Source organism: Schistocerca cancellata, chromosome 2 (genome assembly GCF_023864275.1).
Source record: "Schistocerca cancellata isolate TAMUIC-IGC-003103 chromosome 2, iqSchCanc2.1, whole genome shotgun sequence".
Classification (NCBI taxonomy): Eukaryota; Metazoa; Arthropoda; class Insecta; order Orthoptera; family Acrididae; genus Schistocerca; species Schistocerca cancellata.
Genome location: NC_064627.1, coordinates 432449991 through 432462061, shown reverse-complemented (window position 1 = coordinate 432462061; position 12071 = coordinate 432449991). Strand labels below are relative to the sequence as shown.

The 12071-nt window shown below is 40.6% G+C and overlaps 1 protein-coding gene across 1 annotated transcript in view; it reads right to left on the bottom strand.

Annotated features, from left to right (window-relative positions):
• LOC126161905 (RAD50-interacting protein 1) overlaps positions 1–12071 on the bottom strand; it is a 120397-nt gene that overhangs the window by 50975 nt on the left and 57351 nt on the right. The window lies entirely within an intron of this gene.

The following is a 12071-nucleotide window of genomic DNA, read 5'->3' as shown; positions in this document are numbered from 1 at the left end:
AAACCCAAGAAATGCATGCAGACAATGTCAGCAAGGAAGGTGACGGAGGCTGTCTTTTGGGACAGAAAAGGTGTGATTTTTGTGGATTTCCTGGAAAGAGGCAATACAATAAACTCTCAAAGGTATTGCCAAACTCTGCACAACCTCGGAAGAGCAATACAAAACAAGTGCAGGGGAAAGTTGGGCTCAATGATCTTGCTGATTCACGACAACACCCGGGCCCACACGGCAAATGCCACTCGTGAAGTTCTCGAATCTTTTAAGTGGGATTTGTTTCCTCATCCGCCATACAGTCCCGACCTGGCACCGAGCGACTTCCACTTATTCCCAGCAATGAAGAAATGGTTGGCTATGCAGCGTTTTGATGATGACGCACAGCTTCAAGAAGAGGTAACCACGTGGTTGAAGGCGCAGGCGGCCGAATTTTACGACGAAGGAATTTCCAAGCTCATCCATCCCCCCCCGTTACGATAAGTGCCTTAATTTAAATGGCAACTATGTAGAAAAGTAGTATTTAAGTGTGGCTTTCATCTGTATATAATAAAAAAAATTTCCAATACTTTATTTATTTTTAATTCCAAAATGTAATGTACTTTGTGGATAGCCCTCATACTTATAGAGTAGAAACCACTGTGCATCCCTAAAGATGCTCTCTCTCTCTCTCTCTCTCTCTCTCTCTCTCTCTCTCTCTCTCTCACACACACACACACACACACACACACACACACAAACAAATTAAATGTTGATAATTTCACCAGGTATATTTTATGCTTTGTATAGAATTTAAAGATACTCCTCTGTGTACTATTGTAAATTTGTGTACAACACACAAGACCAAACATTAAAGAACTATCTTTGGTACATGTCACACATTGCATAAACACAGTATTCACATATTTATAAGCTCAACCATAACAAAAATTGACAGAAGCATAGCTTATGACAAAGTGAAGGTGATGACAATATGATGCTGGAAGTAGACAGCGGTTACTATAGCTACGGTGGAATCGAATACATTAGTTAGTTTCATCAGATTAAAAGTGCTGGAACTGACACTGGAGCATAAGTGGCACATATGAGGGTAAGTCAATTATTATCTGGAATTTAGCTATATTTTTGTTTATTTTGGTAGTACTGTTGTCCTACGTTGACGACACATGCTTTATTTATTTGTTACTATATCTTTGCAATTTTCAAGTTGCTAGGTTAGTTTCGTTATCGCTGCCATGCTGTTAATCATGGCTGCTCCACTGTCTATTTGCACCAAAGAAGAGCAATGTTCAGCGATCCATTTTTTGTGGTCGGAAAGGGTATCAGGGGCCGAAATTCATCTAAGACTTTCGGTACAGTACGGGAACAGTGTTTTTCCACAACAGAGTGTCTACAAATGTATTGAAAAATTCCGAAATGGTTGCACAAGTGTTATGCATGATGAAGGAGCCGGACGACCATTTGCCGCCAAAAATGAAGAAATAATTGAGCGTTCACGTGAAATGATTCTCTAAGCCAGACGAATAACTATTGACGAAGTGGCACATTGTCTGCAAATTAGTCATGGTTCTGCCTACGAAATCATCCGCTGCAACAGACTTGGTTTCATAAAGTTTGTGCAAGATGGGTCCTAAAACAACTCACACAGCTGCATAAACAAATGCACTTGGACATCTGCAAAAAACATTTGAATCACTATGGTAATGAAGGGGACAACTTCTTAGACAGGATCATTACTGGTGATGAAACATGGATCCATCATTACGATCCGGAGAGTAAACGACAGAGTATGGAATGGAAATTCGCCATGCAAGAAAAAGTTAAAGACCCAGCTGTCTGCGGCAAAACTGATGCTTACAGTTTTTTGGGATGCACATGTTCCAGTTTTGGAACATTATGGGTAAAGGGGCACAACAATAAACAGTTACGTTACAGTGAGATGCTTTCTGCCAGGCTAAAGCCTGCAATTCGAAGCAAATGCTAAGGATTGCTGTCAAAAGGTGTTGTGTTGTTGCATGACAATGCCTGTCCACATACTGCTGCCCACACTGCTGAAACACTCCAGAAAAATCAAATTTGAAGTACAGGATCATCCTCCATATAGTCCCAGTCTTGCCCCTTCTGACTATCACTTATTTGGTCCACTCAAACGTGCATTAAGGTGCTGCTGATTTGCCTCAAATGAAGCAGTGAAAGAAGTGGTGCATTTCTGGCTCACAGCTCAACTGAGAATCTTCTTTTATGAGGGCATCAGGAAGCTTGTACAATGATGAACCAAGTGCGGTGAAACGCAAGGAGACTATGTTGAAAAATTATGTTCTTGTAAGTTTCCTATTTCATAACAATAAAATTTTATAACTACTTTGCAGATAATAATTGACTTACCCTCATACATTTAGACAAGCATCACTTTGTATGTTGTAAAAAGCATAACACTTCTTTGTAAACATTGTTCTTTCCAATTTTAGTGGGTGGCATCAAAATAGCCAGACTGTGTGATGAGAATATACAAATCTACTCCGGTGAATGTGAATGTTCATTTGATTGTGAAGTACACTTTGAAACGAAACTATGGTCCATTGAAATTAAATGAGAGATCACTGGAGATCAACAGAATTTGCAGCAGCATGAACACTGTTCACTCTTGAGCAGATTTTGTTAAAATAGTAGTCTGGACTATATTGCAATGTAAAACTAGAACTTGCTCCCAAGTGCCATTACAGGGTGTTGATGGGTTTAATGTTCTCATTTTTCATCAACATCACAGTAGTGCCCACCCAAAGTATTAGCTTCAAATTATGATCCTATGATGTGAGAAGCCCAGTGGCTTTGGTGTTGTGACATCTTCTAAAGACACTTTTAAGTTCCAGCATGGATCATGATGCGATGTGCATAGCAAATGACACTCTAAAATCCTAATTGGATAGGTGATGTCCCACATTTGTGCATTTAGAGAAAAATTCTTAATTGGTGCTTACACTATGTCCGGAAAGTACACTGTAAATTTCGTGTTTCTAGGACCAATGGTTTAGCCTGGGCATGTCTATATCAAAAAGTCCTTTTGTTTATATACATTTTTGGAAATATTTTAGGACAGTTTATTTATTATCAATCTTCATTCTTTGTGTAGTTTCCTTGTACTGATGGTGCCCTTTCACATTGTCACATAAAGTAAACTCTCAAAAGAAGCCTATGCTAATTGAATAAGATGGTGTAGTTATGGGCACTACATTCATAATCATAAAAAGATGGGCCTAAATACCAGTCTGCAACAATGAACTAATATGTCCACAGGTTTTCTGTCTAACACACTAAACTCTTAGATGATTTACACAAGAAAACTACACCCACTTTCCTGGTCCATTTGTTGTCTAAATGAGTTAGTGCTCCTAATCCAATGACCCTTTTCCCTCCACTGAGGAAACATGAAAGATTAACCTTTTTTCTATGAATGACAAAAATAATCATTTAAATAAGTAAGAGCACAATAAATTTAAATTGGCTACATTTTAATGGTGATAACTCTGACAAGTTATTTCTCTTTCCTCTATTTCTCTCACACCAGATTCGCTCTAAATGTTGCACAGAACATTATGAAATACAAATACAACTGCTGATTAATGCTGACTTTAGAAGACAAATAAATGTATGTGTTCTTACACTGAAGGGACATGTTGCACAACTCACTGACAGTTCATTGATTACCTTCTTCCTCCTTTTCCTTCCCGAATTATTTAAAGTACCAATTTTGATTTATTTCCCAGATCAATTTTCATTTCTTCAAGTTATAAGAAGTCATTGTTCATTTTCAGTAAAAGAAATAAACCCACTTCAAATTGCACCCTTGTATACATCATATACCATACTGAGAGAACATACCGTAAACAAAAGTCATTTAAGATGGACACCATACTGAATCACTGGTGATTAGAGGCAAGAAAGAGGGGGTTGTGGGAAGGGGGAGGGGGGGGGGGGCACACAACACGGAAGGAGCCAAATAAAAGAACAGCACTTGGACATCCAATCTTTCCACTCCAGAAGCACAAATGAAAAATTTTGTTTACTTCTGAATTGATAAATAAAAATCAATTATGAATATACAATCAACTAATAACTTCAGTTCATTTGCTTCAGGGTCAGCCTGTCAATATCCAGTGATATTATATTCATATAATAAATTCAGATTGTAAAAGGATGGAAAAAGAGGGATGGGGCTGCTGAGAATAAATTATAATTCAATTATGAGTGGATGTGATCTAATAAATCCAGAAGTATAATGCTGGCCTATCTTTTGTTGCTCATCACTCTGTGTTGTTATAGTTAGTAATTCTTACTGTATTATCCCACGACAAAAATTTTGTTTTTGTTTGTTGGTTTCCATATACCTTCAGCTGGTGCATCTCTATGTCTGCAGTTTTTAGGTAGAGGTACATGAAATTTGCAAAGGTTCTGGAGAAACACGAAGAGGTACAAATGGCTACAGAAGTTTTAAAACATCATCATACTACTTGTGGATGTTTCTGATGAAAAAATTGCATTGCAGAATTGCAATCAGATTTCCTCTGTTCAGTTGTACTCAGTGAAAAAAATGTGGTTCATTGTTTTCACAAAACTTTTATGAAAAATGATTTCAAGTTGTTTGCAGTTCCTCCTATTGAGCAAGATTCATCAACAGCACTTCTAGATGACATTTCTGCAAGTCCAGTTGTCAGATGGACACTAAATGGGTCCCAATCTATGGAACTGGAAGCTGTCAATGCACAGGCTATTCCCCATCACAACAGCCAAACAACCTATGCAGAAACTTTTCAACACGAACTCTATTGTTTCAAACATTATAATGCTGTGTGTGCTTGTAGGAAACAGAGAATTAAGAATTGCTCATAGTGCTCCATCTGCAAGGTTGCATCAAATATCAACATCCTAATACATGATATTAGTTGAAGAAGGACTTAATTAAAGTATGACATGATTGTTGATAGCTGAGATGACAAAGAAACTGATGATGGTAGAGAAATGGTGGCATTCTTGCCACAAGGCTCATCATGGAGGCAAGCGAGATAACAATGATATGATAATCATTATTCTACCAATGCATGACCTGAATGGTCATGCAGTGCCAGCAGAGAGGGAACCTCCAGTACGCAACAGAACTGACAGTAAAGGCAAACCAAACCACGAAGACCCACTGCCTTGTGTAGGATAGCAACCCCCCCCCCCCTCCCTCTCTGCAGAAAAGATCAGTACTTCATACTGCAGATGCACCTGAAAAACTAGAGAGACAGTCAATCAGATGGATAAATGCTTGATGAAAAAAGGCAGTAGGAAAAGGAAATATATTTATTAGGAGTTTGGAACCTAAAATGTACAAGGAATTATAATTAAAAGAAGAGTTAGAATATGAACCGGAAAAGTACCAATTACACCTGACAGTTATTTCACAGACAGCCAGAATAAACAGTGCACAGGTAAGATTTTTGCACCCCCTAAACAGTATAGACAGAGTGAAAAGTGAAACTATAAGAAAAGAAAGGCATTAGATGAAAAGTATATGATGTACAGACATACCAATCTGTATGGCACGGTACAAGCTTGTTATCTGGGTGCTGCAGAAGACAGAGCCACATAAAGTGTTCCAATGTAAATTCAATAGAAAGAGAAATTTAGCAAGATCATATCACTAATGGACTGATCTGTAGGTGTAGTCACAGAATGAGAGCATACTCTTATTGTTAATAAATGGCAATGAAGATGTTTTATTCAGATCCTCCAACCTATCTAGCACAATATAACCTCTAAAACAATCAATTACTGATACAATTATTTAATCGGACAGATAAAAAATCTACTCACCAAGTGACAGCAGAACATACACATAAAAGAGTGTTATGATTGGTAAGCTTTTGGAGCCAGTGGCACCATCTTCAGGCAGAAGTGTTGATGGAGAAGGAAGAAGGGTGAAGGAAAAGGACTGGAGAGGTCTAGGAAAAATGGTAGATTTTGGGAAAGTCACCCAGAAGCGCAGGTCGAGGGAGACTTACCATAGGGGATGAGAAGGAAATTCTGATTGTTGGGGACTGCATCAGACAAGATTTGAAAACCTGAGAGCTTAAAGGTGGAAGACAGGGTAATATACAAGACAGAGGTTACTACTAAAACATCGTGCACTAGTTAATAAAAGCGAGAAGTTACGTGCATTGTACATAACAGAGGTGTGATGAGGCGGTGAAAACTCGATGGAAAAGACACTGAAAGATGTAGGAAATTAAAACAGAGTGAAGCTAAGAGTAGTTACAGTGAAGAAAAGCTGAGACGGAAGAAATTAACATAAATTAAGGCCAGGTGGGTGGCGAGAACCAAGGACATTTTGTAGTGCTAGTTCTCACTTGTGGAGCTCTGAGAAACTGGTGTCTGGGAGAGGAATCCAGATGGTGCGTGTGGTGAAACAGGTGCCAAGGTCACGAATGTCATGTTGTAGAGCATGCTCTGCAACAGGACATTGCAAGTTGCCAGCATATACCCTATGCCTCTGCCCATTCATCGTAATTGATAATTACGAACAGTGTTTACATAATAGCTGATATATGACATGTGTCATTTCCTTTGATAGTATATGTTTTGCCAGTTACAGGGCTATTGTAGGTAATGGTAGGAAGGTACATAGGGCAAGTCTTACAGTGAGGACAGACACAGGGGTAGGAGCTATATGGTCCGTTCACATTAAACCTACCAACAAACAGCAGTATTTGCATTTTGACAGTTGGCATCCTTTTCATGTCAAATGTTCCCTCCCATGCAGCCTTGGCATCTGAGGCAAACATATTTGTTCAGATGCAGACTCATTACAGCAATACATCACCATTCTCACCTCAGCCTTCACTGCAGGTAATTACCCCACCAGTCTAGTTCAAAAGCAGATTTCCCAGGCTATCACATCCAATCCTGGTACTGCTGATCCCTCCACAACACAGCTTTGGAGCACACCATTGTAACTCAGTATTATCCTGGTCTGGAATGTGTTAATCAGCAACTTCAACAGGGCCTTGGTTTCCTAAAACCATACCCTGAAATGAGATCCATTCTGCTGAGAATTTGCTCAACCCCTTCTACAATAGCTTTCTGTCACCCTCCCAATCCCTGCAATATTCTTGTCAGACCCTATGCTCCCTCTGCACCCATCTCCCTACACTATGGTTCCTACTCCCGTGACCATCCCAGCTACAAGATTTGCCCCATGCACCCTCCTACCACCACTTGTAATAGCCCTGTAACTGGCAAAACATATACTGTCAAAGGGAAATGATACATGTCATATACCAGCTATTAAGGAAACACTGGTCAGCCTTCTACATTGGCATGACTATCACCAAATTATCCATTAGGAAGAATTGGCATAGGCAGAGGGTATACACTGGCAACTCACAATATCCCGTTCAGAGCATGCTCTACAACATGACATTCGTGACTTCGGTGCATGTTTCCCCACATGTGCCATCTGGATTCTTCCACCAGACACCAGTTTTTCAGAACTCTGCAGGGGGAACCAGCACTACAACATGTCCTTGGTTCTCGCCATCCATCTGGCCTTAATTTACATTAATTTCTTCCTTCTCAGCTTTTCTTCATTGTAATTATGCTTTGCCTCACTCTGTTTTAATTTCCTACACCTTTCATTGTCTTTTCCATCTATTTTTCACTGCCCCCTCCCACCTCTGTTATGTACAATGCACTTAGCTTCTCACTCTTATTACCTCCTGCACAATGCTTTAGTAGTAATCTCTGTCTTGCATATCACCCTGTCTTCACTTTTAAGCCCTCAGGTTTTCAAATCTTGTCCAACACAGTCCCCAAAAATCAGTATTTCCTTCTCAAATGGTTCAAATGGTTCTAAGAACTATGGGACTTAACATCTCAGGTCATCAGTCCCCTAGGCTTAGAACTGACTCCAAAAGCTTGCCAATCACAACAGTCTTTTATGTGTGTGATCTGCCACTGCTTGGTCAGTAGATTTTTTTATCTATCCAGTTAAATAACAATATAACTTCTGTAGCACCTTCTTCCATTGAGTAAAATATTATTCATGACTGGTTTACACTGACTAAACTCCTATTCCAACTTTGTAAGACTTCAGACTTCTACATCTACATCTACATCTACATTTACATCCATACTCCGCAAGCCACCTGACGGTGTGTGGCGGAGGGTACCATCAGTACATCTATCGGTTCTCCCTTCTGTTCCAGTCTCGTATTGTTCGTGGAAAGAAGGATTGTCGGTATGCCTCTGTGTGGGCTCTAATCTCTCTGATTTTATCCTCATGGTCTCTTCGCGAGATATACGTAGGAGGGAGCAATATACTGCTTGACTCTTCGGTGAAGGTATGTTCTCGAAACTTTGACAAAAGCCCGTACCGAGCTACTGAGCGTCTCTCCTGCAGAGTCTTCCACTGGAGTTTATCTATCATCTCCGTAACACTTTCGCGATTACTAAATGATCCTGGAACAAAGCGCACTGCTCTCCGTTGGATCTTCTCTATGTCTTGTATCAACCCTATCTGGCACAGATCCCACACTGCTGAGCAGTATTCAAGCAGTGGGCGAACAAGCGTACTGTACCCTACTTCCTTTGTTTTCGGATTGCATTTCCTTAGGATTCTTCCAATGAATCTCAGTCTGGCATCTGCTTTACCGACGATCAACATTATATGATCATTCCATTTTAAATCACTCCCAATGCGTACTCCCAGATAATTTATGGTATTAACTGCTTCCAGTTGCTGACCTGCTATTTTGTAGCTAAATGATAAAGGATCTATCTTTCTGTGTATTCGCAGCACATTACACTTGTCTACATTGAGATTCAATTGCCATTCCCTGCACCCTGCGTCAATTCGCTGCAGATCCTCCTGCATTTCAGTACAATTTTCCATTGTTACAACCTCTCGATACACCACAGCGTCATCTGCAAAAAGCCTCAGTGAACTTCTGATGGCATCCACCAGGTCATTTATGTATATTGTGAATAGCAACGGTCCTATGACACTCCCCTGCGGCACACCTGAAATCACTCTTACTTCGGAAGACTTCTCTCCATTGAGAATGACATGCTGCGTCCTGTTATCTAGGAACTCCTCAATCCAATCACACAATTGGTCTGATAGTCCATATGCTCTTACTTTGTTCATTAAACGACTGTGGGAAACTGTATCGAACGCCTTGCGGAAGTCAAGAAACACGGCATCTACCTGTGAACCCGTGTCTATGGCCCTCTGAGTCTCGTGGACGAATAGCGCGAGCTGGGTTTCACATGACCGTCTTTTTCGAAACCCATGCTGATTCCTACAGAGTAGATTTCTAGTCTCCAGAAAAGTCATTATACTCGAACATAATATGTGTTCCAAAATTCTACAACTGATCGACGTCAGAGATATAGGTCTATAGTTCTGCACATCTGTTCGACGTCCCTTCTTGAAAACGAGGATGACCTGTGCCCTTTTCCAATCCTTTGGAACGCTACGCTCTTCTAGAGACCTACGGTACACCGCTGCAAGAAAGGGGGCAAGTTCCTTCGCGTACTCTGTGTAAAATTTAACTGGTATCCCATCAGGTCCAGAGGCCTTTCCTCTTTTGAGCGATTTTAATTGTTTCTCTATCCCTCTGTCGTCTATTTCGATATCTACCATTTTGCCATCTGTGCGACAATCTAGAGAAGGAACTACAGTGCAATCTTCCTCTGTGAAACAACTTTGGAAAAAGACATTTAGTATTTTGGCCTTTAGTCTGTCATCCTCTATTTCAGTACCATTTTGGTCACAGAGTGTCTGGACATTTTGTTTGGATCCACCTACCGCTTTGACATAAGACCAAAATTTCTTAGGATTTTCTGCCAAGTCAGTACATAGAACTTTACTTTCGAATTCATTGAACGCCTCTCGCATAGCCCTCCTCACACTACATTTCGCTTCGCGTAATTTTTGTTTGTCTGCAAGGCTTTGGCTATGTTTATGTTTGCTGTGAAGTTCCCTTTGCTTCCGCAGCAGTTTTCTAACTCGGTTGTTGTACCACGGTGGCTCTTTTCCATCTCTTACGATCTTGCTTGGCACATACTCATCTAACGCATAATGTACGACGGTTTTGAACTTTGTCCACTGATCCTCAACACTATCTGTACTTGAGACAAAACTTTTGTGTTGAGCCAACAGGTACTCTGAAATCTGCTTTTTGTCACTTTTTCTAAACAGAAAAATCTTCCTACCCTTTTTAATATTCCTATTTACGGCTGAAATCATCAATGCCGTAACCGCTTTATGATCGCTGATTCCCTGTTCTGCGTTAACTTTTTCAAATAGTTCGGAACTGTTTGTCACCAGGAGGTCTAATATGTTATCGCCACGAGTCGGTTCTCTGTTTAACTGCTCAAGGTAGTTTTCAGATAAAGCACTTAAAAAAAATTTCACTGGATTCTTTGTCCCTGCCACCCGTTATGAATGTTTGAGTCTCCCAGTCTATATCCGGCAAATTAAAATCTCCACCCAGAACTATAACATGGTGGGGAAATCTACTCGAAATATTTTCCAAATTATTCTTCAGGTGCTCAGCCACAACAGCTGCTGAGCCAGGGGGCCTATAGAGACATCCAATTACCATGGCTGAGCCTGCTTTAACTGTGACCTTCACCCAAATTATTTCACATTTCGGATCTCTGTCAATTTCCTTCGATACTATTGCACTTCTTATCGCTATAAACACGCCTCCCCCTTCACTGTTCAGCCTGTCTCTGCGGTATACATTCCAATCTGAGTTTAGGATTTCATTACTGTTTACGTCTGGTTTCAGCCAACTTTCTGTCCTTAGTACTATATGAGTGTTGTGACCGTTTATTAATGAGAGCACTTCTGGGACCTTTCTACAGACGCTCCTGCAGTTTACTATTAGCACATTAATATTGTTATTCCCTGTTGCATTTTGCCTACTCCTACCTTGTCGCGTCTCAGGAGGCGTCTTGTCGGGCCTAGGGAGGGGATTCTCTAACCTAAAAAACCCTCATGTGCACTCCACACGTACTCCACTACCCTTGTAGCCGCTTCCGGCGTGTAGTGCACGCCTGACCTATTCAGGGGGACCCTACATTTCTCCACCCGATAGCGGAGGTCGAGAACTTTGCACCCCAGATCTCCGCAGAATCGTCTCCGCAGACTTCATTAACAAGTAGTCATTTTCTGCTCAAAGGAAGAAAAAATGAATGAATAAAAGAAAAAGAGAAACAAAGGCATAGAGAGGGAGGGAGGGGGGGGGGAGGGAGGGAGGGAGGGAGGGAGGGAGGGAGGGAGAGAGAGAGAGAGAGAGAGAGAGAGAGAGAGAGAGAGATTTCTTTGATTGTGGAGCTTAACTGTACTCATGACTTCCACATGAACTGAGTGACCAAATGTACTTTAACATGTGAAACTCCTCTTCTGTGAGTTTTCATAATATTTATGAGGTGGTAGTTCCTTCTACATGACATCTACAGGGTGACACAGAATAACGGGAATGTTTGACATGAGTAGTGGCAGCCTTGGGCATGTGGCAGTGCTACGGGTTCATGACAGTTAGCGAGTAAATAGTCTACCATTTCAGTAGTACAACAGCGTGTGTTAGCCACAAAAATGTTTTATAAAAACAATGATAGTTTGGTAGCGATGCAGAGGGAATTTCGATGCTTTTAGAATTTAGGACATCATTCTGTCGAAACAAGTGATAAAATGTTGGATTAATACCTTTGAAGAGACTGAATCTGCCCCCATGAAGAAACCAACAGGACGACCAAGAAGTGTGCGTTCTCCAGTGAACATTGATGTTGTACACAAATCTGTCTTACAGAACCCACGGCATTCACTTCGTAAGCAAGCAGCAGTGGTTGGAATGCCTCGGGAGAGTGTTCGCAAAATTTTTCATCTCGTTTTAAAATTTCATCCGTAAAAACTACAGATGGTGCAACAATTGAAGGACAACAATTACCAGTTATGATTAGGATTCTGTCAACAAATGATGACAAAAATAAACAATGATGATTAATTTCTAAAGCAGTTGTGGATGTCAGAT